Consider the following 19043-nt stretch of genomic DNA (forward strand, 5'->3'; position numbering starts at 1 on the left):
CATGTTAAAAGACTTAAGGACGTGCATCCCCATGAGAAAGGGCCATCCTTGGGGAATTGGGGAGAAAAGCATTTGGAAGCATGTTATATTTTAATACAGCTAATCCGAATAAATAAATAAATGAGCTGTTCAGCATCTGGAAGAAACAGCGGGAGGAATTCTCTGTACAATATTAGAAATAAGCGGCTCTTGACATAACTCCTCCTGTGCCTGCCAAGTAAGAATGCAGCTTCTTGAAACAACACGTAAGCTTGTTGTGTCAGCTCCTGTGCTGAGTATCTGCTGGCCTGAAAAGGGAAAGGGCTTAAGATAAGGTTAGCTTTTACAGGACGAGGCCTTGGGAGGACACCTTAATATTATTGATGAGGAATCATTGTCCACCCATCTCTCATTCAGTATGAAGTCCCCAATGGCAAGAGAATTTCAGTCTTCCGTGTCTTTTCCTTAGATATGAATGAGATTTCTTTCCTCCTGCGAACACATATTTGCAGCTAGAACATTCTCGGACAATTTGCAAAATGAAAATCCGATCCTTGGAGTTCTTGCGATACTGTTGCTTTGTGCAGCCCTGGAAGCAGAAAACAACCTCGGAGCTTAAATGCTCTTCACATCTATACGTGGCCAGGATGTCAATCAAGCTCTGCCACTAGAAATACACGTTGAGCTCAAAGCAGAAGGGAGTAGAAGGACTGAAGCCTGTGTTTTGTGTAGACAACCCACAGAGGCAGAACAAGCCACCTAATTTTCCCCTGACATTTGACCCTGTCCTCAATGTATTAAAATTATTGCATAATATCAGCGCACCTAGGAAACCTCGCACTAATTGTCCACTTACAGAACTCGCTAATCATGCAGGACCAGAAGTTAAATCTCTCAAAGAACCAGGTCTTTGGGTAGATTTATTCAGACATGTCAGAAAATGCAAAAGGGGTAAAAAAACTGGTAAAATCAGCATCTTTTTCTGGTGTAATAACCAAGAACATGGTCCCATATGTGCTGGTAGATTTTCCTTGCAGCACTTGCTGCCTCAGATGTAGGTTTTATAGGTGTTTTCAGGTGCTAACACATCACGTCAAGCAGAGGACGTGCTCCTCCTGCCTTCAAACAAATGGGTACGCAGCGATGGGGAAAATGGAGCTAACGGTTCTCGACTCAGCCTGCAGCAGTCCTGAAGGCATTGGCAAGATACCTGGATTTGGAAGCACAGCATTTTTGCAGACCATTAAGCCTTGGTTGTGTTCGGTGGGTCAGTGGATGGCAAGGTCTGCCTCTTCTTATGCTTGGGAAATGAAATATCTAGCTTAGCTGATTAGCTGAAGCAAATAGTTATTTGTTCTCCCACATAAATGCTGCATAAGAAAGATACAGCATGTCCCAAACAGGTTAAAATTAGAGAAGAGTCCAAATCAAATCCCTGGACCCAAACCCTTATTTATTTCCAAAAGCAGGCATCGCAGACAGCAAATCTGTAGCATTATCCCATTTTTAGTTTAAATAAGAAATCCACCCCACCCTTAAATCTTTTCTTAAGGTTTTCCAATAAAGTCTATAATTTGAAACTAGAAGTGTTGAAATACCATGAAAAAAATATTCTCATGGTACATCAAGCCAAGACCAGAAGCAGAAAAGCTGGAAATCTCATAAGAAAGTCACGTGAGACTCGTGGCCAAGGTTTTCAGTCTCACGGGGTTCAAATACGTGGGACGTTTATTTGAAGAAAACCTGAACTCTGAAATATTTTGAAAAACACCCCTTAAACTGAGCAGGACTAGCAAGATTTAAAATCCTCGCTTGCTGCCCAACCCTATCTGTATATTTGTTTTATAACTTGCACCCATAAGGTCATTTGTGCCACCTCTCCTTTGGAGCTGGGAGATTTACACAGGGTCTCTCCAGCAATATTAGATTTTTTGAGGTTTCATGTCATCAGGCAAGGGGTCGTTGTGGAGGCCAACAGAAACGCATTAGTCATTTAATTCCAGAGCAATTCTAAAGTAGCAGTATAATCTCAATCTGTAAATTTAAGATAAACAAATCAGCATGCTGGGGGCAACCCCCTGATAGCGATGGGTAGCCACCTTTGTAGCGCAGTGTTCCTGCCTGTGAGAGACAGAGGTTATAAGGAATAATGAAGTCTTAGTCTCATCTTCATCCTTTTTTAATGTCATGAAACAGATGCTAAAGGACCTCTCTCTGTCCAGTGACTCTGCAAAGCACCCAGACCTCAGCATCAGGCAAGCCTGGTCCCAGCCACACCTCTGCTGCGGTCACATTTGCCAGCAAAAACACAGAATTTGTTTGGCTCACCCAGAGAATTTCCGCATGAAAACTGCCCTGTTCCCTTGTTGCAAGCAGGGTCATAGGCACTTGTCATCTTGGTGGACATTTGGACCCAGCAAGTCTCAAAAACCATAGAAGGAGCTCTAGGAAGAAAAAAAAATAAAATAAAAAATTGCAGATTGAAGCAGCCCATATTTTTTCAAGCAGCCCATATTTTTCTGTTATTTAAAGTGAACTTGGCACCAGTAAAAGAGCTGCAGTCACAGAGGCTGAATGTATCTGTCTATCTAAAAGGCACTAGCAGTACAAGAGATTTCCCAGTGGCTTGCCATCTATCATCACATGTAAAATCTTTCCACAGTCAGGACTCTGTTCTGAGAAACGCCGTAGGAGCACGGAACAGAGCGCAGAAGGTGGTCAGGTGGGAAGGGCGCACTCAGCGGAGTGCCACGACCTTCCCCTCAAAGCCACATCCCGCGGACCACACTGACCTGTCGGTTGACGTGTCCTGAGTGAAACCTTGGAGGGATGCACGTGGCATCCCTCTGACCTCTCCGGCCAGCACTTCCTCTCGAGAGCGACAGCCAAGACTTCCATCGTGAGCGGAGCAGATAGTCTCTGCTGCGAAGGGTTGAGAGCCGGAGCATCATATAGATGACTCCTACATCATATAGATGACTTTTAAATTACAGCTGAGGCTAAGCAGATCAACAACCTCTCTTCCTCACAGTGCAGGGAAAGTTCAGTATTCCAGTTGCCACAGTTAATGTTCATTCAGATTTACTGTCTTACGGTTTTGAGGCTTCACGTACCCTGTTTTATTCACTTTCCGAATACTTTACGATCTGCCCCCTATCCAAATAAATGTCTTCTCATGTATTTTCTTTAATTTTGCTCTGCCAAGTCCAAGGGTAAATTATGTATTGTGTAAAAGAATATTTTCTTTTGCCAGGCTTCAATGTCTTGAAAATCCATGGCATTGAAAAGAGGAAAGACAAATCTAGGAATACTTCTTGCTTTTCTACTCATCAGAGTAAGCAAGTAGATTTCACAAAGCCTCTTCAGTCTTACAGAGTTTCCCAGCCTGACTTTTTCAATTTTCTGAAAGGTAACAATGACAGACTGGAGCAGCGTGTACTGATTTAAGTCAGTTAAAAAAAGATCTTATTGCTTTACTGAAGTGGCAGTTCCTTACTCCCAGGCATGCCTGTTGGCCTCGTGTTAACAAATGCTCACGGCTGGATGGGTTGTGATTAGGAACTCGGTTTGAAGATAAAGCTACTGAGGCACGGAGTGACTCTGACTCGCTCAGGGAAGGTTTCAGCTGTCCCATGTTGAATCCAGGCTTGGTGATTAACTCTGTAGCCTACTCAGAGATACCTTTACCCTCTTTCCTGTCTTAATATCATTTGGATAAGCAAGAAAATGCTGAAAATCAGCTCAATAGGACAGGCTCTTGACACCAGCTATTCTGGATGATTGCTTCCACCCACAGAGCCAAAGAGAAACACCAGTCAGTCTTCCAGGTGTTGCACTAAGCCCCAGGCGTACTTGGGACCTGCACCACGCAGTGTCATCCTTGGCCAGAAGTAAAAAGGTCTCCAACGGCTCACGAGAGACCCGCAGCAATGGGGCAGCTTTGGGTGGCTGCTCTCGAGCTGCTGGCTGCATTCCTCGCACCTGCCTCCTGCCTCCCTCCTGCCCAGAGCCTTTAAGTCCCACTGGTGCATCAGCCCATATGTTGCCTCCCAAGAAGCTCCAGAGTCAATCAGCACTTTCTGTGAATGAACCCGCCCGATATTTATTCTGTTTCTTGCCTGACTATAATGAGACTCACAGGGAGAAGGTTAGACTGTCTGGCCAGGCTAATCCTGATTTTCCTATCAGTGCACATAAGTAAACTAAACCTTCTCTGTCTGTCAAAGGGAGCTAATCCATAAGCATAATCAACTACTTTTTGAAGGTATTCCCAAGCAGATTGTTTAATATATGACAGTATTATGAAAATCTAAGGCGCTATGGAGATAGCTCATGGTGCATTAAAATAAAGATCTTCCACCCAGCTTGATAAATGTAATTGAATCACTTATTTCCCAGGAGGAGATTAAGCATTTGTATTAGGGATTCGAGTAAAATGTCATGCCTTCCATGCAGCGCATGCTGCATATTTCTCGTACTGACAGAGAAGGAGAAAAATCATGAGCGTGAGCTAAGGGGAAATGAATTGCTAAAGAGGAGAGCGATGTATTGCAAGCAACTATCACATATGAAATAACACACCTCTTAGTTCCACAACATGCTCAAAGATCTAGTTAATGCAGATTACTGTCTGTTATACTGAGCTCAAACCCAGGCTGAGAAATGCTCTCTCTCCTTTATCACCACAATAACATTTAGATCTTTTTCACAGTAGAAAACGTCCAAGAGTTAACACTGAAAAGCAAAAATGATTTTCCAGTACTCATTGTCTCGGACTGAATGACAAGACATTCTTGCACTGAGCTGAATGTCTTCTCTGATCTGCAAAAACTCGGTCCTTGCGAACCATTTGCTGAAGCGAGAAGACACAAATCCAACCGGCATTTCAGCAGCTTTCCACTTAAAAAGCAATTCTGCTCAGCTAATGATCACAGCATCATTGTTTTGTGATACAACCCCCTGGCTGAATGTCGCTGAATGCTCAGTTCCACTTACTGATGTTACAGCTGTGGGAATTGTATGCAAGCTGCTTTGGGGTTTTTTTTTTTTGGTTGGTTTTGGGTTTTTTTTTGCTTTGCCAGTCTTTTGTTGCAAAAAGTGCTTTATTTTTCTTCTGTCTGCTGCAGCATTTCGCCTGCATGTTGTACGAGTTTGGCTGCCAGTGGTTTTTTAAAGATGTTTCTTGAAATGGGCACTGCATTTTCTGAACATCAGTATTCCGATGGCGTTGAATTTTCTACGTGCTGTTTTTAAAGGCCCGTCGTTTATCGTGCGACGTGTTTGAACAGTCATGCTGGTCATTTTCTTGAACAAAACTGAATGTATATGAAATATTGCTAGGTGAACAAATAAATTATTGGGGGAAACGTGCACTTTGTGACATGTGAACTACAAGTCTGTTTGCTTGTTTGGGTGTTTCCCCCCCACCTCCCCCCCCCCCCCCCCAAAAAAAAAGTATTTATACTAATGCGACTTCTCCCTTCAACAAACATTTCAGGCAGAGGGTCAGGTAGAGATTCCTACCAATGCTGCTGATCTCAGGGGGGTTTAGCGGGAGTAAGGAACAAGAATAAAGGAATCAACCTTGTATTTCTACTGTAAAAAGCTGAAGAACTTAAACGATTCTGAAAGGAGATTGCAAAGTTCATTTGGGCCCCAGATCCTTACCCTGTTTTTTCACTTTGCTTACAGTAAAACATCACATCCCAGATGAAATGCAGCCCATTTTGCTGTATTCCTTATAAACAACTTTAAGAGAACAATCCCTGTCAACCCAAGAATGTAAATCCTCTTTGGGAAAGACAGTGCTGAATTATTATTTTCCGCAATTTATAATGGGAAAAAAAGAGACACACAGAAGGAAAGACAGATTTCCACACCGGCTGATACACTGGGAACCTGGAAAGCCCTGGCTGTAGCCGTCACTTGTGAAACCCTTGACAATCTCATCCTAGGGCTCAGGCAAACTCTGGAGAAAAACTGTAACTGAAAAAAAGAAAAAAAAAGTTGCCCTTCTGCTCCTTTTACAGGTCTGTTCTTTGACTCACAGGGTGGATTTACCCTGTATTACTTTGGTATTGCAGTAGAGTCGGGAGCTTCAGCAAGGGGCTGAGATTTGGTCCTTAACTGATACAGACCATGCTCCAAAGAATACCCTTCTAAAGCTACAGCTGGACGTGAAAGATATTGCAACTCCAAGTAGTAACTCGGAGTGTCAGAATGGCTTTGTGATCGCTAGATTGGCTGTCAGATAAAAGAAGCAGAGTTATTTTTAATCAATGGTAGGAAATGTGCATTTTTGCTTGGCTTTATAATATAAATCCAGTTTAGATTACATAGGGCTGTGTCAGTCTGCCTTAATAACGCGGCTACAGGTCCTTCCCCTCTTACAGGACATGCTCCCTTGCTGTGAACCTGCCAGGTGAGGGAAGGAAGGAGTTACTTTTTCTGATGTACTGGATAAGGATTTTATTTTCCTAACAGGGTCATGATCTTCTGACCTTAGGCAAGTCAACGCATTTACAATATGTCTAAGTTCCCCTCTGCGCAATGGATGTGATATATCCCAACTGTCCCAGGAACGCTGAGCCTCATAAAATACCATTGCTGATGTTGAAAAGCTGACATATGACAGGAAAAAAATAAAACCTTTGGGTGCATTTGTTTCATTTCATTACACGCACATGAATTCAGCAAATTCCACTTGTGCTTTTTGGGGGGATAAAGTTACTACCCCTTATCCGGTTCCTCAGACGTCTTTGCTAGTTTCTCAGCAGCTTCTGTCCACGCGGTCTCATCAATGCACCGTTCCTGTCACACCCCATGATGGCCAAGGTAGGACAGAGTTCTCGCTGCTCTGCTAACGGCACAGTGGAGAAGGGCCACCAGGCTGCTGCTTCTGCCTCTCTGAAGCGTGAAGGTGAAAGGTGCAGCTCTCCCTCGTGCCCTGACCATGGGCCAGCGTAGCTAAATGCTTCAGTGCCAAGTTCTGCTCAGGGCCACCTCCAAGGCTGCTGTAGATTATTTCTCTGTCTTGAGCCATCAGGGTGAAATAACACATGCACGAGGCTTCGGAGGGTCCTTGATTTCCTCCAAAGTTACATAATCAAGAGACAAGGCAACATTCCCACTTTCCCCAGTTCTGTTCCACATACTAATTTCAACAATAGTGTCTGTGCTCTGCATTACAAATAAGGTTTAAACAAATAATGTAAAACAGTTCTCGGTTTTGTCTGTGATCCACTAGCAAATCCCACGCTTGCCCTGGATTTTCTTACCATTACAAGATACAACGTTAGGTATACTACCATAGTTAAAATACCCTAAACACTACTAACGCAGTACACTTCAGTCAAGTATCTCCAAGTGCTTTTAGAAACATTTCTTTATTAAGCCTTTCCACTACAGAAACAGCATTATCCATACCCCCTTAAAGGTTCCCAAGCTGTTTCATAAACTTTAACTTCATGAAACTTTAACTGTATGAAAGGTAAAGTCATCTTCCACGCTGGTGTGCAAGGAAGCATCTGGTTTAGTATCTGCATTAATGTCATACTACAGCTTTGATACGGAAAAAGCTACTTCCTTCTCCAGAGGAAGATTCCAAGGGAAATGCAAGTGGCAGAGCGTTAGTGCCCAAATATAACTTTGACTGAGGCAACACGGTCAACACAACCCCATTTTTCCATCTGAATGCAGTTCTTCATAAGCCATGGATGGGTGATGCTAATGGTACCACTTCATCTCCCAGAGAAATCCTGCTAATGCTCTCAAGAACTGTTGAGGTTTTCTTCATAAAGATTCAGGCCCCGCGAGAAATTTTATGACAGTTTTAATCACGGTCCCCTGCAGGATAACAATCTTAGCACTGCAGCTTTTGTTTTGTTAATCTAGCTGCAGGCAAAGGTCAAAGCAGTCAGGAGCTTTACTGAGGTTCAAACGCTTTTACAACGACAAGTGACACTGTGCTGGCAATTACAGGAGAAGCAAGAGCCGGAAAACATCCAGTTTCTCTTTCAGCTTGTTATTGGCCTCATGCTATCGTAGCTCTTACAGTAAACTTCTTTTCCTTAAAGAGGTAAATGAGCTATGCAGGTATTTGTTGAAATCAACTAGTTCCCGTCATGCAATTACCAGCCACTGCCCTGTATCCGAAAGCTGGAGAATTAATGGAATGACTTTAGAGAAATGGCTTTTTTCTCCCCAGTATCAAACCTAACACCCTTCTCCAGATCTGGAGAGTTTTGCACAGGTTTGCCCGCTTGGGCATGCAGTTGGCGTTACCTCGTGTATGAAGCAAATCGATCTGGAGCAGCTCTATGGACAGGTTACCAGTGACCTGTCAACGCTGGCTTAGTCTATCACTGTAATGATTAGTCCATAAGGGACAGATGCCCAGATATAATTAGAAGTGGCCCGGTTAATGTAACAGTCTATCTCCCAAAGCAAGGAGAACCTGCACAAAAGGCATCAGAGAGATGGGTAAGAAATTCTGCCTAATCGTTTCGAAGAGTTTAGCTGAAATCAGGGCTTGGGCTTGCACACACCAGAAGAAACATAACAAATATGGAGTGGGATTGAATTGCCGCTGAGGATTGCACCCAAACGCACTTCCACACCAGAGCACATCTTCCAGCTCCTACAGTTTGTTATAATTGCAGTGCTCTGTTTTGTTTTCGAGAAAACACAGTGCATGATGATAGAAGCTTTCAGGGTGAGTTTTCTTTTTTCTTTTGCATTTTCTTCCTGACATAGTTTGGCAGAAAAGAAGAAAAAATAAATGAAAAAAAAAAAAAAAACCAAACATGAAAAAAATGAATGCCTTCCATATCCAAAAAAATGAAGGGCCGGTCCCGTTTCCTCTCAATCCAATTAAAAATCTATGTTGAAACAGATCCAGCATTCCTTACCCATACTGAGCAGCCAGTCACCAAGGAACCCCGGCAGCTCCAGCACAGCTCACCAGCAGGAAGCCTTTGGCTCCTTAACCTACAGCAGAAGCAGACCTGGTTAATGCAAACTGAGTCTTACAAAAGTGGTTACCAGCACGTTAGTATCACAGGCTGAAAGTTGTTCATCCGCTCTCTATGCAGTCCCTGGAGGTAAAGGAGTAGCAGAACCAGGTTTAAGAAGGATGAGCAAGATGTGCTGCAGATCCAAGAGTGCCGAGTCGAATCGATGGTCGTCACATCTCATACTGCTGTCCCCCAACAATATGAGGGAAAAAGCTTATTTATATGATACTGAGTTGAGGACCTCCTGTTAATTATCAGTATAAATTCATCCCTTTCTTCATACAGGGTGTAACGGCACCTTCTAGACAAAGCTCTGAGACCTCGGCAACAATTAACTTCCCTGGGACTCTACTGAGCCCAATTTGATCTAACAAGTAAAGAATTTAGCACAGGCAAATGATTCTCCAAACCTTCATCTTTTATTCCCCGCTTGGCTTGTGTGCAACACAGCAAGAAAAGCCTGTGATGCTACCGGTAGCAGCAAGACAGCGTTTACGTTCCCTTTGCACAGTAATGCGTTGGGGTAGCAGTGAAGTTCCCATTCACTGATCTGCTGAGCAAAGGGAGCACAGCTCCTTCCCAGCCTGATCTCCAATCGACAGCACTTGCTTTGCACCTCCAGGGAGAAGCAAACCACACCATTTCGCCGGTGCAGTGGACGGACTGTAACCAACTCAGTGTCACATTACCCTATGTGTGCATATATGTATTTGTACGCATAGGCACGTATGTGTACACCTGCAGATCCTGCCCAGCCCCTGCCCAGAGCACCCTTTCAATGTCTGAAGGCATTTTCACAGTTGAGACTGACTGAAAAAAACTGAAAAAAAATATAGTCTGCAAGGAGTAGAAATCTGTCAGCTGATCTCAAGATTTATTTTAGAAACTTGAGCTCTGGAGGAGATTTATTTTCAAATAGAAAAACCCGCCCTGAACTTGTTGACCAAGAGTAAGGGCACGTACCTGATTTTGCAGATTCCAGACTTTTTTTTCTTCACTCCTTCAAAGCAAAGGGAAGAAAGTGTTAGAGGGCTTCAATAAAAAGCTGGTTTGTTTTGCATTTTTCCCTCCCTCCCCCCAGCACACACCTGATTTTCCTTTCAGCAGCAGATCGCCACTGATGGAGCTGGCCAAGGCTGTGGAAAACTGGGGATTTTGCAGCTGCATCCTGCTTCTTCACCAGTGACAAGTCCCCTGCTGAGCGATGCTGAGGAGACGGTGTTTTCACATTTCATTTTCCTTCATCAGCTGCACACGCTTCAGCTCACAGAAAACGGGTTTGCCAGGAGAGCATCTAGGGCTGGGCAGGCTTAGGTACATATAACATATATAGTATTAGTGCCAGCCTATATGGTGGAAAGGGGAGGTGACAGCTAGGAGGTAACAACCCATGATGCTGAACGCTAAACCCACCTTCTGCCCAGTGTTCGTGTTAACCTACCCAGCAGCAATAATTTAGAGGAGTGAAGTGTTTACGGACACAGCAACGCATTCTCTGCCTAGCACAGTATTTCCCTCCCCTCAAATACCTCTCAAACACCCCTGACTTTTTAACCATAACAGCTCTTCAGGGATGAAAACTGCAGAAATTCCTCTCCTACTCCATGAAATCCACGGCAGCTTTTCAGCCCAGCTAAGGCTCTGTGGTACCAGAGCTTGTTTTGTTTCATTGGTTGACTTTTTTTTACTACTCAATAGTCTTTTTTTATTAACATCCACCATCGCATTGTGTTGGTTGGTGTTGACATAAGGCTGAAGAGCTGCTGCCTGTTCGTTTACTGGTCGTTTTTTTTCTCATTATAGCTGCTGGGATGGAGGCAGCTGGCAGCAAATGAAGCCTTCGTGACAAGTCAGTTTTTTGTTAACACTCTTTACCTTCAGTCGTGATGCTTCTTTATCATCAAGTTGCTGCTGGAAATCACACTCCGCTACTTTGAGGTGAAACATTTACTATTTATTAGTGAATCTAGTAATAGTATTGATGTTTATTGGCCCCATGCCTCTTAAACCACATCTCCCCTGTGTTGGCAGCTCCCATGATTTATCCTTGAGAGAGACCGTGCTGTCTGAACTCCGGCTCAGGGACTCCAAAATGCTACTTCAGTTTCAGGAATGTTCTGCGTTTCCCCTGAGAGTCATAAAAATCTCAAACTAATGGTGCTATATCCGGAGATGTAGTGGAGGAGGGGGCATGCAGGAAGAGTATTACCAGGGAGTCTTTGGTTTTAAAAGCATTTCTTTCCTTGAGCACTTGGAAAAGGGAGGAGAAAACCAATCTGTTGGTTACAGGCAGTATTATCAAACCCAGGGGTCACTAATTCCACCCCCACCCTGGGCAAAAGACAACAAACCCCTTCGAACGTTTTTTTTTAAATTTAGTTTTAATCCTAAAAATTAGAGAAAATCAGCTATTTTGGAAAAGGGTGGAATTCTTTCAGTGGTTTTCATAGTCTGAGGATGCCCAGTCCAACTGTATCCCGTACCTGCACTCCAAAGGAATAACGGACAGGTGATCTCATGGGGAGCTGCTTCCCCTTCTGAAAGCTGTTTCTGAAAGAGATGTTCTGGCACGCAGGGAGAAGACAGACAACGCTATAAAAAGCCACCTTTTCCTAAAACACACCCAAACCCTGCAGCTTTTTGTTTGTATTCAAGCTTTTAAGTCCTCACACCCACTGCAGAGGTTTTAACATATGGTGGATTTTTTTACAGAAACCAGCTTTTTCATTACATATTACACTATCCAGCGTGTCAACCGACCTCAAATTAAAATTGTCAAAAACCCAGAGAGAGATCCATCTCAGAGAGGGATGGGTTTATTTGGTTTGGGGATGATGATGATGATTTATTATTAATAATATTATTAGTATTGTTGTTGTTGTTGTTATCATTATTATTGTTATCATTATTATCATCATTGTTATTAATATTCCTATTCCTACTCTTACTCTTACTCCCATTCCTACTCCTATTCCTATTCCATTGACCTTACATATCTCTACACTTTCAGAAAACTGACCCTTGTTATCATTATTATCATCTACTGTTATTATTATTCCTATTCCTGCTCTTACTCTTACTCCCATTCCTACTTCTATTCCTATTCCTATTCCGTCGGTCTTACATTTCTCTACACTTTCAGAAAATTGACCCTTGTTCACTTTCAGTATTAATCCTGCAGAATCCCACCGGAGCATAATCACGGAATACAAGATCTCTTCAGCCTGTTTTTTTCAGTGCTCAGTTCAGGCACCACCGAGGCAGCTGCATTTAATCACCAGACTGTGTTTCTTCTGTTCTGCCTGTCCTTCCTCCACTCCAGACTCAACACTACTACTTACCTACTCCAAGAAAGGCATTTTGCTGCTACCAAATATCACAAGATGTGGAGGCAAGAAACTAAAATTACTGTTCCCTTTAACTGCTGCCGTTAAGGAAAACAATATTCAGAACAGGTTCAGTAAAACAAGCAGCTTGTCTGGTCTCAGGATGCTAAAGCAGAACAGGATTTGCAGGAAAACTTTGCAAACCCAGCCCAAGAGGAATTTCCTTGCAAGGCTAACAGAGAACTTGTGTCAGACGGTTCAAAGGGGATAAATTCAAGTCCCCAGAACAAGCCTGTGCATTCCCATCGACTGCCTGCATAGTTATATGAGAATTTATAAAGTGCACGGTGAATCTGAAAAGCCAAAAACGTGCCAATGCAAAGAAAAAGGAACATGTACTTATTTATGAGTACTGAGTCCAGACCCATAAATTGCGTCCTCCTTTTGCCAAAAGAATAGGTTCCACGTGGTCGTTAGCAAGCTATTTTAAGGCACTTTTATGCCTTTCACTATGTTGTTATATCCAAAGAACACTTGATTGGGAATTCAGTTGTCTAATTCTGAATGCATGACACATACCCAAAAAGAGGCAGTTAAATTAAATTACAAGGCTTGGTTGGGTTGTTGTTTCATTTGTAACATGCCTGCGAGTGTCTGTTGGCTTCACCGGGAAATAGCTGAATATAAATCTCATCTCAAGCTATATTTACATATGGATCTGGGTATATTGAAAGGCTCCAGAGAACTCATAAGAATCATATGGCCCTTCCCGGTGCTGCAAAGGGATCGTGCCTAAACACTCCAGAAGCCAGTGTTCACATCACTGGGGACATTTGTTTTGCTGGAAGCTATGTATAAAAATACAATTCAGGCTCTGTCGAAGCAGGTGGCAAACAGCGAATTGGCCAATAAACACCTGTTGCACCCGCAGTAGCTGTCGCGGGCACGTTCGGTGCAGCCTTGCCATCTTGTGGTCTTCTCGAGTCTGCGAGTCGGAAAGCAAAGTTGGGGTCTGAAGGTCTGACAGCACAGCTGGGAAGAGAAAGCAATGCCACTCCAACTCCTGAAAAAGTCAGGGGAGGCAGGGAACTGCCCCCCCCATCTCTTTGCCCTCCCATTTTACACCAGTTTATTGCTCCACTGTCAGCACTGGGACCACCAATTTACGCCGGCAGTTCAGAGCCATGAGCTTTGCTGCCAGGTTTTCTGATCCCGCAGGCAGTAACGGCAACATATGGGGAGGAAGATCTCCCTTCCTCTTGCTTGAGGCATGTATAGGCTCCTGTAGGCAGCTATAGGCTCACCCTGAATAGCTACATGCAATGGGAGGCTCTGCAAAGGTGTCGCAGCAGGCTGGAGATGCCGCAGCAGGCTAGGCAGACATCAGTAGGGAGGTCTGGAGAACTTCAGCCTGAGAAACATCAGCAGAAAATGTTTGCAAATACCTGAGAAGACCAAGGAAACATCTAAGTCCAACCCAGCAAAATTATCCCTTCACGTGAAACGTGTTGGTCACCGTAGTCGGCCAACTGCGTAGTCTTCTTGCCCTTGTTTCATACAGCCAAGGCTCCCCAGTTCCTTTTGGATAATTTTTTCTCATGCCAATGGAGCCAACCCAGCTCCTGAGTTTTTTGGGGGGAAGAGCAGGTTGTCAGCAGCTCATCAGCGGGGAGCAAGTTCGGCTGCCGTGAAGGGGTTAACGCTGGAGACATTCGCTGCTTTGCATTTGATGATCTTCTGCCTTCTTCTCCCATGATCTCAGGGAGCTTTAGAAACCTGTTAGCCTAATTGGTGTCATTAATCTAACTAGAATCTTATCATCTTAATTTGTATTGAGGTTAATTTTTGTTTAGGAAAAAAAAATGGCTAGACCTTTGTTTAATGTAGCTATGTATGCCTTTTAAACCAGCTATTTTATTCTAAATGATGAATTAGAGGTATAATTTCCTTTCAGGTTTTGAAAATTAACATCTAATTATCCTTAACCTAAGGGATATTAGCACTTCTTGTGAAAGCGAGTAACACTCTAATCTAAATTTAGAAGAGAACTCGGTAAATGGCAAGGCTGGAATTATTCAAAGACAAAAGAATCAAGCCACAGTTAAAAAAAAAATAAATTAACATTTAGAAAAAATCCAAAGTCATTTTTTTAAGACAACCAAAGAAAAAGGAATCTGCCTCTTTCAGATTTGTATCGGTCACGTTATCCTGCAGCTCAAGAACAGCTCGGTGTAAGCAGCATGATACAGCAACGGGATTTCCATTCTCTTTGGGACCACCAAGACCAACCTGAGGCAACTGAGGCAAGTTCTATCTTTTTGCTTTATTTAAAACAAGTCAGTGTCTGGAACAAAAATTAGAAATTCGATGCTTTTTTTTTTTTTTTTTGATTGGTGTGAGCAAAACACCATCGAGACAGATTACCAAGCAACATGACAAATTCTCCATCTCTGAAAGACTTTTAAAAGTCTTTAGACTAAAGACTTTTCAAAACCAAATGAGTGTCTAAAGAAAGTGATGGTTCAGCCTCAGGCTCTTGGGCCTGATCTTGGAACAAATCAGGGAAATAACCAAAGAATCCCAGTTTTAAAAAAGACTTAAGATTTAGGAATCTAAGCGTCTTTGACAGCTACAAAACTGCAACTGCTTGTCTTCTTTCTAAGTGCACAAAGGCACAGATCCTTTTTTTCTGGCAGACAGTTCATTATTTCAGACTTTCTCCTCTAATGAGAAGCAGCATTTTATTTTTCTCTTTATTCTGAAACTGCAGACTGTTACAGAGAGAACTGCAGCAACCAGAAATAGGTCTGGATGTAGCCTGACAACTCATTACTTGTACCTAATGAATTAAATCCCTTTGGAGAAGGAAGGCAGCACAAGAAGGGCACTTTGCTGGTGGGATCTCCTCTTGCTTTCAGAACTGACACTTCTCTCCTCTCTGCCTCCGTTGGATGTTCCCCAGCGAAACGTCCTAGTCCGTACCACGTTAGCTCATTAACTCGCATGTTCAAGCCAGAGAGGAAGCACTTGCCTTCCTCTCTTAGGGCTTGGGATTATTTTCTCTTCCCTTTGGACGTCAGGCTGAAGTCACCTTCATCGGGGTGTTTGTCACTGGGAATACTTTCGGGCAACACAAAGCCAGTGGGTGACCAGCGCCTGGCCCAGAGCAAACACAGATCAGTGACCATGGCAGCCGCAGTTTGCTTTATTTCTAAATCAAACTCCCAGCTCAGGGAGCTTTTTCTCAAAACAGAAGTTTCCACTCTCCCCTGATATTGGGTAGCAAACTGCACTTCCAAACCGGGAGGCGGGCTAATATTACCTTCTCAGCTCTTCCTGAGCTTGCTCCTAAGCTGTTTTGGTGCTCACGTGAAGTGGGTTCAGCGCTAGCCTAAGTTTTGGTGGCCCTGAAATAATCTCAAAACAAAAGAGAGGACGACCAGGGTAACCAGCGTGTTGCCAGCCCTTCCGCTTTGGTGGCCACCACATGTAGGTTGGCCAGTGGGACCAGGCAGAGGGAGGCCAGCTGGGCTCACAGGAGAACCTGGCTGAAGCCACAGCTTCGGCACAGCTCTTTGTGTTGGTTTGGGCACAGTCCTCGTTCCTCCTCCCCTGATAAACTGGCAGCAATTCCTCCTCCACCCCCAGACTCCTCCTCACCTCTGCTACAGCTCGGAGAAGATGACATTCCCTCTGGAAATAACGTCTTGGTGGTCCCCAGGGCTTTTTTGAACTGTTTTTCCATCCTGCTGTAGCATCCCCAAGAACCGGGGTATGAGGAAAGATGGTTTAGTCAGCCTAATCTTCCCACGTACGCTTCAGGTCCCATTTTTCCGTGAGCGGTAATGCTGAAGGAAGCAGTTTGTCTTTTCAGCACAGCCACGCTAAGGGAAGGCGTAATTACAGGAGTTTATCTTTTCACTCCACGCCGTATTATTCAAAAGGGCAAGATATTTGCCTAGAAACACTGCAGCGGGTGGGAGGGAAAACTTCCAGCAAACACCACGCACTTCAGTAGCATCTTTCATCAGAGAACGTGAAAGGGCTTTTTAAACATTATTGAGGAGATGTTTCTCTGAAGTGTTTTGCATTGGCCAAAGCTCTTTTCCCACTGAAGGCAACATACAGTTCCTGCTGTCCATTCCTGGGGCAGCCGGAGGAGCCAGGCAGCTTTGGAAATGCTGACTAAGCCTTGTGAAAGATTTCTTCAAGTCGATTTCTTCAGCTGTAAAATTAGAAAAAGTGGGTTTCCCGTGAACGATACAATGGGTCAGGGAGGGATTTGGTGTGCTGAACCCAGGAGCTCTTTATGTTTGCCCTTCTAGAAAAGAGAGGTTCGGATGGACTTAGACTTAGAGAAGAGAGAAAATTTACGGCAGTTCTCCTTGTGCTTGTCCCCAGCTGCCCGTTGCGTGGCCGAGGTGATGCCCATCGCTCCCTCCCGCGCATCCCTGTGCCTGGCTGCGGGAGCTCTGCAGGCAGCATCTGGGCGGGGGGCTGCTGTGAGGACCCTGGGTTTTTCCTCTGGGAAGCAAAGTAAGATTTCAGACCTCAGGTTTCATCAATTCCCGTTGCAGTCAGTGAGCTGGTACCATGCCTATAGCCAAGCAGATGCCAACATTGCTAAATTATACCCTAAAACTGTCTTATAGGCACTTGCCTTTGAAGTGAGCACTAACGAGCTCCGCTCGCCCCGTTACACCAGTAGGCAAGGCACAGCTTTCCGAAAAAGATTTTAAACAAAAGTTGCATGGATTTGGATTCTATCCCCTCTGTTGCTGTGGCTTGTTCATAGCACGGGTATTTAAAAAATAAACTTCTTATAAATAAAAAGGACCATTTAACATCCAAGTGACAAGTTACAGCAAAACCCAGAGCGTATAAATGCCAGGGGCTTTTTTCAGTTTATAAAATCTTGTTTCTAAGTTTATATAAAACATCTTGCTGGTTTTGTTGGGTTTGTTTTTAAATAATCCAAGAGCTCTAGGACCGAACCCAAAGACGACCGAAATGGATGGAAATACTCCCATTGATTTAAGCGAGTTTGGATCAGCGTGTTTTTAATATGCACAGGGAGAGGTTTCCCAGCTCAGGGTGGGGGACTCTTGCCCTCTGGTGGCTGTTCCTCCTTCTAGAAATAATCTACCAGGAAAAACTGCTTTAAACCTGGATTATTAAAAAAAAAAAAAAAAAAAATAACCACCAGCCAGCATCACTGTGGTGGGAAGGGTGAATTCTGCAGTAACAGGGGGTGGATGTCTACTAACACTGGGGTGGCCCCACCACCACAAAAAGGGCAGATAAGATTTTCTATTTTTTCCCTTCTGATGTTCCCAGCTTTTGATCTGTTCAGCTGCACGAAGCGGGGAACAAAGGAGGATTTTTCGGAGCTGTGCTAATGAGTTCTCCAGTGTGCATCACATCAGAAGGTGCTGCCCCATAAAACTCAGCCCCAGCCACACACACCCATTTAATAAAGACCAATTGCCAGGGAACCACAAAGGTGGGTGCCCAAAAGATCACAGGGTCCCCGTTGCAGCTGGATTCCCCCCACGACAGCCCTGGAATTTGGTCAGAAGTTTTGCTAGACCTCGTCAGGGCTAAAGGAACTGCTCCACTCAGTGATTTTTTTTAATGTTGTTGAAAGGCAGAGCAGTCTGGTCGTGAAGGACACGGTCTTTGTTGTTGAAACCAACACTAGACTGTGAGAAGAGTGAGAAAAATGGATCTGAGCTGAAAAATTTTGAGCCCAAGAGGGTTTTTTTCCTTCTGAGAATCTGATTTATCACTCCAGCCTAAGAATAAACCTAAGCTTATTCAGTTTAATAATATATTTCTGTATGACAGCTTTCATCAGAACTCCAAGCTGCTTAGAAAGGTGGCCAGAACTGTATTTCTGTTTTATGGAAGGTAAACTGAGGCATGAAGCCAGCCGCCAAAACCCAAAAAAGACATAAGCATGGAACCAATTTTAAGCACCTTCAGTGCAGGCATCCCCAAGTGAGCAAGATGAGTAGAGATTCTTGCTACTCGGTCCAGGGAAAGAAGCACTTGCAGAGAAAGAAGCACTTGAAGGCTTGTTGCAGCTCATCCTAGGAGAGAAGCCTTTCCCCCTTGCCCTTGGGGAATGGGCTTTAAACGCTGATCAAACACGCAGCGTCACCAGGCAGCACCAGGGTCCCATTTGAGCTCTAAGTAGCACCTTTGTTTTCCTTCTTTCTATTGAGGCAAGAAGATGCTGCCTAAGTCATTCGTACAGCAACGTCAACGCCAAAATATATTCTTTCCACTTCTACAAATGGACCCTGAAGCGGTCCTACGGGCGCTTTCAAATCAGTGCATGTAAAGCAATGCACAACAGGGGGCTGGTCCCCAAGCCAGATGAGTGACTGTGATGTGGGGTGAACCGAGAAGCCTCTCCAGCACGAGCTACCAGAAGCCCCCCTGCCATGGCACGTTGTTCCCCCCCTGATTTTATAGCCACAGCCAGGTGTGTTTCTAAAAGCCCCTACGCTGATGCTCATAACAGCTCACCTCCCACCTGGATCCGGTCCTCTGGAAGGCACCGTGTTCCCTCTGTATCAACTGCTGCTTCGTCTGCCGACCCACAGGCTACCAGGCTGCCTGGGGGAGTCATTGCTGTCCACTAAAGCAGCCAATCTTCTGGGCACTAATGTGGAGATGAGTGAAACCTGGAGGAGGGAAAACGATTTTAGCAGGGACA

The sequence above is a fragment of the Falco rusticolus genome, chromosome 20 (genome assembly GCF_015220075.1).
Source record: "Falco rusticolus isolate bFalRus1 chromosome 20, bFalRus1.pri, whole genome shotgun sequence".
Taxonomy (NCBI): domain Eukaryota; kingdom Metazoa; phylum Chordata; class Aves; order Falconiformes; family Falconidae; genus Falco; species Falco rusticolus.